The sequence below is a fragment of the Rhinopithecus bieti genome, unplaced genomic scaffold (assembly GCF_001698545.2).
Source record: "Rhinopithecus bieti isolate Rb0 unplaced genomic scaffold, ASM169854v2 scaffold_61930, whole genome shotgun sequence".
Classification (NCBI taxonomy): domain Eukaryota; kingdom Metazoa; phylum Chordata; class Mammalia; order Primates; family Cercopithecidae; genus Rhinopithecus; species Rhinopithecus bieti.
In genome coordinates, this window is record NW_016823324.1 from 1 (window position 1) to 7,365 (window position 7,365).

General features: G+C 40.3%; 1 long non-coding RNA gene across 1 annotated transcript; it reads right to left on the bottom strand.

Annotated features, from left to right (window-relative positions):
* On the bottom strand, window positions 1-5,742 carry LOC108521490 (uncharacterized). Its single transcript, XR_001883205.1, has 3 exons — window positions 5,616-5,742; window positions 5,236-5,294; window positions 1-25 (listed from the first exon to the last, which is right to left on the bottom strand). It is a non-coding gene; the product is annotated as an uncharacterized LOC108521490 (long non-coding RNA).
* Window positions 5,743-7,365: the final 1,623 nt, after the last annotated feature.

The following is a 7,365-nucleotide window of genomic DNA, read 5'->3' on the forward strand; positions in this document are numbered from 1 at the left end:
ATTCTTCATTGGTATCCCAGGCATACTGAAAGAGAAGGAAAACAAAGTGTATGGGGGCAAATATGGTCCATTGGTTCTAAATGTACCCACAGTTGTTCTCCCTCTCTCTCTCTCTCTACACACACACACACACACACACACCACTTTCTCATACATTAGATACTGGAGACCATGATAAATTATATCCCCATAATGTTTGGGGTAGGGTTTCTTGGACATTCTAAGTTTGGTGTATCTGCTGTTGCACTATCTTCCTAAGAACCTGCAGCATCAGTAGCCAGCCAACAAATAGGGCATTTGGACATTTCATCCTGGTCATATATAGTCCATTTTCATTTCCTTCCTCCCTTTCTCTTTTCCCTCATAAACTCCCTCCCAGTTGCCTTTATTAACATCAGTACAATTTTTAAAAAATTTTCTTAGCCAGAAACTTGAATGTGTATGCATATTATGGGCTGAATTTTGTCCTCACCAAAAAAATTTCATGTTGAAGTCCTAACTTGCAATACCTCAGAATTTAACTCTATTTGGAGACAGGGTCTTTGCAGTGGTGATTAAGTTAAAATGAAGTTGTTGGAGTGGGCCCTAATCCACTATGATTGATGTCCTCAGAAGAGGAAATTTGGACACAGAGGGAAGATGATATGAAGACACAGAGAAAAGACGGCCATCTACATACAGGCCAAAGAGAGAGGCCTGGAACAGATCCTTCCCTCACAGCCCTCAGAAGGAACCAACCCTATGACATCTTGACTTCCAGAACTGAGAGAAAATAAATTTCTGTTGTGTAAGGCACCCAGTCTGTGTTACTCCGTTATGGCAACCCTAGCAAATTAATATAGTATATTTGACTCACTCTGCTCCTTAATGCAGCAAATGCAAAAAGCCTGAGGCAAAAAAAAAAACACAAAACTGAGCTGTTTAAGGACCACCAAGGAAGGTAGCAACTAAAGCAGAAGCAGCAAGGGAGAAAGTGGCAAAAGCTGAGGGGAAGAACTTGGTGATGGTGGGGGTTGGTATATCACAAGGACATTGTCAGGATTGGAGTTTCACTCTGGGATAGGGAAACATATTTTTCCGTTACTGCCTTTCTCCTCTTTGGTGGCAGTGAGGATAGTAAGTAAAAACAAATGACTCCTAAATAACAACAACAAAAACTGTATTACTCAGTTATCTTCTCTGAATAAGGTTTATGACTGTGCTGTACTTTTTCCTTTCTCCTAAATATTTTCATAACATATTCTTTTTTTGGAAAGGAGGAGAGATGGGGTCTTGCTGTCCAGGCTGGTCTCAAATGTGTGGCCTTAAGTGATCCTCCTGCCTTGGCCTCTGTAACATAGAACCTTAAACTTTCTTCAGTTGCTTCTTCCACTTCACCGTTTTCTCCTTCAGTACCACTTTATATAACTCTGCTGTAAGATGCTACCATAAAGAACAGAAAAGGGGGACAGGAGTGGAGGCTCAAGCCTGTAACACTTTGGAAGGTCAAGATGGGTGGATCACTTGAGCCCAGGAGCTCAAGACTAGCCTGGGCAACATAGTGAAACACCATCTCTACCAAAAAAAAAATTAGCCGGGCGTGGTGGCATGTGCCTGTGGTCCCAGCTACTCAGGAGGCTAAGGCAGGAAGATTGCTTGAACCTGGGAAGTGGAGGTTGCAGTGAGCCAAGATCATGCCACCGCACTCCAGCCTGGATGACAGAGTGAGACCCTGTCTCCAACAACAACAACAACAACAACAGAAAATGGAAATGGAAAAATCACTTTTCTCACACGCAAATGTTAAATACTGCATTTCAATGTCAACTTTAGGTCTTATTTGAAGTGCTCCTTCAATCTTTCAATGTGAACTTTCCATTTGATATTATACTATGAAAGTTTAAAAGTAACTGATTCATGGCATAGCTCTTTGTTTTGATAATGCATTTGTTTCCAAAATTAATTTTATTCAGAATAAGAGTAGCTATGATCTAACCTAATAATAAATAAATAAAACATGAAGAAGAAATGGATCTGATTAAAAATAGTGCAGAAACACTATTCAGACAGGGAAGGCTTATTAACAGAATGCAGACACGAGGAATAAGCCTGCTCAAGAACAAATGAGAATAATAAGCTCAGTGCAGAAAATGAAAATAAAGATGTTAGCCAGCTCTCCCTGGGACATGAATTTCAGTTGCTTTTCAGATCTTGGCGACAACTTGACCTGATCTCCTGTTCTTCCATTTGTCCATCTCAAAAACAAGAGCTTAAGCTGGCTGGGTAGGAGTCCAATTTTGGTCACAGAACAAAGCTCCAAGCTATTTAGATCAGAACAGGACTGATGCAGTTCTAGATTGGGTTGGGTATCCTGCCAACTTATCTTGGGCAAGTGTGAAAGGATTGAAAGCTTGTGCATTGGATGTAGTGTATTTCTCCTAGGGCATTCAAATACTTCAAAGAGACAGCCTCCATTTATAAAAGGAATTGAGCACATACATTAATAAGAAAATGTACAACTTAAGAGAGGATAAGGTAAGAGTTACTAAGGCTAAACATTTGTGTACTTTATGATCCATTAATCTACTCCTGGGTAAATACCCCCAAAAAAAGAAAGCATATGGAAAATACATATATAAGAATGTCCACAGCAGCTTACCTACCTGTTGTACATATACTTGACACATAATAGGTGCTCAATGTGAAATTGAACACATCTTTATATCCCACGTGTGGCTTCACAGACCAAGTGGTACAAGTTAATTGCATATATTTATCTACCAGTTCAGATTCCTTGGTTCCTCATTTCAATAACACCTGCCAGGACCTTAAATGCCCCAGCTCACCTTGCTTTTTGCACACAACTAAGAACACTCAAACCATGGCTAACCTCACATTTTAGGTAAGTTATTGGCATAACTAGAGAAAATTACAAAACAAGGTTAGTTGGTTGAACTCTAAATTCATGATGACCTATCCCAAATTGCCTGGTAATCCCTAAGGTTTCACCACCAGTTCTCTTTCTCATGGGTCACATAACTATTTCAAACCTCTCTCTAGAGAGAGAAGTGATGGTCAATGCTTTTTTTTTTTTTTTTTTTTTTTNTTTTTTTTTTTTTTTTTTTTTACCATTTTTTCCAAAGTTTTCCTTCAAACCTCACTCTCATTAAATGGTTTTGCTTCATAATTTATAGATATATCTCATCAATTTCAACTCTCCCATCCTCCTGACATCAAGATACAACACTTCCTCCATAGACACATGTCTTAGCCGCCTCCTCTCCTGAAGTGCCAGACAGAACTATGCCTATCAGTGGTCATTTCCGTCACTTATATTAGGAATGCTTCTCCTCTGCCGTTCTCAGATCTAAACGATATCAGCTCTCCTCCTTTCTGTGTATTTAACTCTGACTGGAGTCTGTTCATTGTCTTTTAAACAAGCTCAACGCTTTCCCATTAACGCAACAGCAAAAACAAACCACTTTACTCAGTCTTCCTTTCTTCTACCTACTGCTGTCTCTTTCCTGCCCTTCACAGCCAAAATTCTCCCAGGAGTTGTCCACACATCTGTTTCAACATGTTCACCACTCATTTATTTTTTAACTTCCCACTACCTGTCTTCCAGCAACTCCACTCCATGAAAAGAGCTCTTTCTAAAATCACCATTGACCTCCACGTTGTCTAACACAATCAGCATTTTTCAGTCGCTTTCTGGCTTGGCCTTTCAACAGCATTTGATGCTCTTGAACACTCCCTACATCTCAAAATGAAACTCCCTAACACAGCCCACATATTCCTTGGCCTTCCCACTCCTCTCTCTCTAAGCTCATCACCTGCCATGTTCCTCCTCATTGCCCCAATTCCAGATATTTCTGCCCTCTTTCTAACCTTTACTCTCACCAAGATCCTTCCTGTGATAAACCTTTGCAAATGTTGTTCCCTCTGCCTTTCCTTCTTTCATTTCCTGGTTCACTTCAACTCATGCTTCAGACGTCACAGTAAGTGCCAGGTATTGTGGCCCTTGACAAAGCCGAAGTGCCCTTGTACTTCTTCCCGTAATACTTGTCAAGATTGCACATTTGCATTTGGTTTACTGAATATTTAATAGATGACCAATTCTACTACTACTATAAGCTCCACAAGGGTAAAGTCAAGCCTTAATCACCATTACATCCCAGCATTCAGCATGGTACCTGCTATTAGAGGATACTGGGATGGCCAACCATGCACACTAGTAGAGACAATGTACTCTGCACTCAGACTGCCTGGGCTCAAATCTTACTTCTGCCACTTGATGACCTGAAATATTGAGCATGTTACTTAATTTCTTTGAACCTCAGTTTTCCCATCCATTCAGTGGGAATACGAATACCTGTACTACTACCTTCCTCAAAGCACTGTTGTGAGGGCTACATGATTTGATAGGAGTAAGGTGCTTAGAAGAGCCCCAGCTAGAAAGTAAGATAAGTTCTCAATAAATGCTGGCTGTTGTAACAATCATTACCCATTGAGTAAATAATAAAATAACAAATTGATGAATTGGCCTGCAAACAGAATACCTCTAAGTTTCTTTAGCACTCTTTTTTCTGTTTCCAGCCTGAGACATCTTAACACCAACTTCTATTGGGGAAAAAATTTTGCAGACCACACTGGGAAACTGAAACTAGAATTAGACAATACTGTCTTTTTAATTCAATGATCTTCACCATTCCTATAGCCACATGGGCCCTATGACTAGTTTTTAAACTTCTATTTCATAAGCATATATTTCATATGTTACTTTGATAATTGAGAATAATTGAAGAAACTTCATGTTCGAATTGGAAATTTTTTGTGCTATGAAAGACTTTATGTGGGTAGAACCATCCCTTCTTTTCAATGAGTAGAAAATCGAGGCTAACAAAATTCATATGACCACAACGGTGAGGAGTAGACCCAGTCTAGACCTGAGCGACTGACTCAGGCCACTTGACTTCACTATCCCGAGTTGAGATGCCGGTTTTTTAAGTTGTTTTGTGTGGCACAAAACTTCACATATTGTCTAGCATACACCACCGATTAAATACTTTGGGCGAACCTACTTTATTAAAAATTCATATTATTCTATAATCTATCTTTAAGAGAAGATCAGATTTGAGGTCTTTAGAAATAATTTATTCAAGATTAAGGTAACTATGCAGACAGGCCCATTATTAGAGAAAGCACAGTGTTATTAGCAAACAAAATTTTAAAAGAACACTCAGGTGCTCCACTTACTGCTTTATCTCCCAGAGCTGTTCTGATACTAAGTCTCACTTTAAAAGCATTTGCTGCACCTGCCAGAAAGAAAAAAGAAAGAGCAGTATATGATGATTAAGATCTGCCAAAACAGAGTCTGAAAAATCCTAATATGTAATGCAACTCAAACTAATGGAACACAGAACTACAATTAAACTGCCCCAAATACTCCTGGAAGTTTAACCTAAATCATCTTAGACGGTTTAATATTTTCTTTCAAACTCATTAAACACTCACCACCCCAACTTTCAAGCCACAACATGTCTGCAGATTTAGAAAAATAAAGAGTTCCTTCAGTCAACGACTTGTCAAACATGTAGAAAACTATTCATCTATTTTTAAGTTTCAAGGCTACATACCTGGTTGACAGAGTTCAGCATGAATAGCAGTCACCAGAAAAAAGAGCAGCCACAACATTCTTTCAGGGTGGAAAACACAAGGCAAAGTGAGAAAAAAAAATCCACGCTGCACTTAAATCTGCCTTAGCCATTCTGTGACCCGGATTAGAATATCAGAGAAACAAGCGAGCCACCACCTAAAAGGTTTAATGATTAACACCCATCATTTGGGTTAATACTTCCATAAAAACAGCCCATCTCCTGTCAGTTATTTATGAAAACCTGTTTGGAAAACGGATTAGTTGTTTTCCCTACCCTGACTCTACCTCAAAAGAATGTCTCCTTTGCTGACTCAAAGTTGGAATTCTCCCCTGACCCCTTCTGCAATTCTCTGGTTAGGTGTATGATGGGAAGAATTGAGTCCTGTCTAGAGGTTTTCTTGGCATGCACTTCTCACCTTTTCAAGGCTGAGATACCTGGTTCATAGACAGACTATCTTCATTCAGGAAGCAAACGTGACTCCTTTCTCTCTGGTAAACAAAGGGTGCCCTTCAGCGAAGGGCCTCACCTGACTCTCACCACAGCGGGTGAGCATCCCAGAAGAGCTTCAGAGCTTCCTCTCACCTACTTGAGGGTAGAGGGTGGGAGGAGGGAGAGGATCGAAAACTACCTATCGAATACTATGCTTATTATCTGGATGACAAAATAATCTGTACGCCAAACTCCCGTGACACACAATTTACCTATATAACAAAACTGCACATGTACCTGCACATTCACACATAGGGAATGATTGTGTTTACCCCTGAGGTCTGGCACTTGAATTAAATCAAAGTTAATGATACACAGCAGCACTGTCCAAGGGACATTCTGTGTCAATGGGAATGCTCTGTAACTGTGCCATCCAATATGATAGGTAGTAGAGGTAGGAGGCCATTGAGTACCGGAAATGGAGCTAGTGTTGCTGAGAAATGGAATTTTGTTTAATTTAATTTAAGTAGGCACAAGTGGCTACTGGCTACATTGGTCAGTACAGCAACACAACAGTAATTAAAAGTTACCGACTCTGAAGTACCTTCACTGGGTGATTTCTCTAATCCTCAGACACTTCACAATTGTTGTTATCATCATCTCACACGGGAGGGAACTGAGGCTCCAGCGTTGAAGTCATTGGCAGCAATGGGATGAGTGGGATGGGTGTCACTTTACCAGCTGGGTTGACTTACACTTGAACCCTGTCTCCACTACACCCAACTGCTCTGTGTCTCTGGTCATCATTGGTCAAAACTGGAATTGACCAAATACCACATAGTCTCACTGATAAGTGGGAGCTAAACATTGAGTACACATGGACACAAAGAAGGGAACGACAGACACAGGAACCTACTTGACGGTAGAGGGTGGGAGGAGGGAGAGGATCGAAAACTACCTATCGAATACTATGCTTATTATCTGGGTGACAAAATTATCTGTACACCAAACTCCCATGACACACAATTTACCTATATAACACACTTGCGCATGCACCCCTGAACCTAAAATAAAAGTTAAAAAAGAACCCTGAAGTTGCAACAAAACCTCAGAGATGCTCTGAGAATTAAGATAAGAGTGTAAAAGAATCTTTCCCCGGTGGGCATTCCACAGATGCCAATCAATGCCCCGCCCAGAGGTTGATGTCAGGGCTTTCCTCTCTACTGTTCTGCCTCTTCATAAATTCAGTCCCCAAATTCCACCCCGTTCCTCAAAAATCATGAATGGCAGAATTAGATTG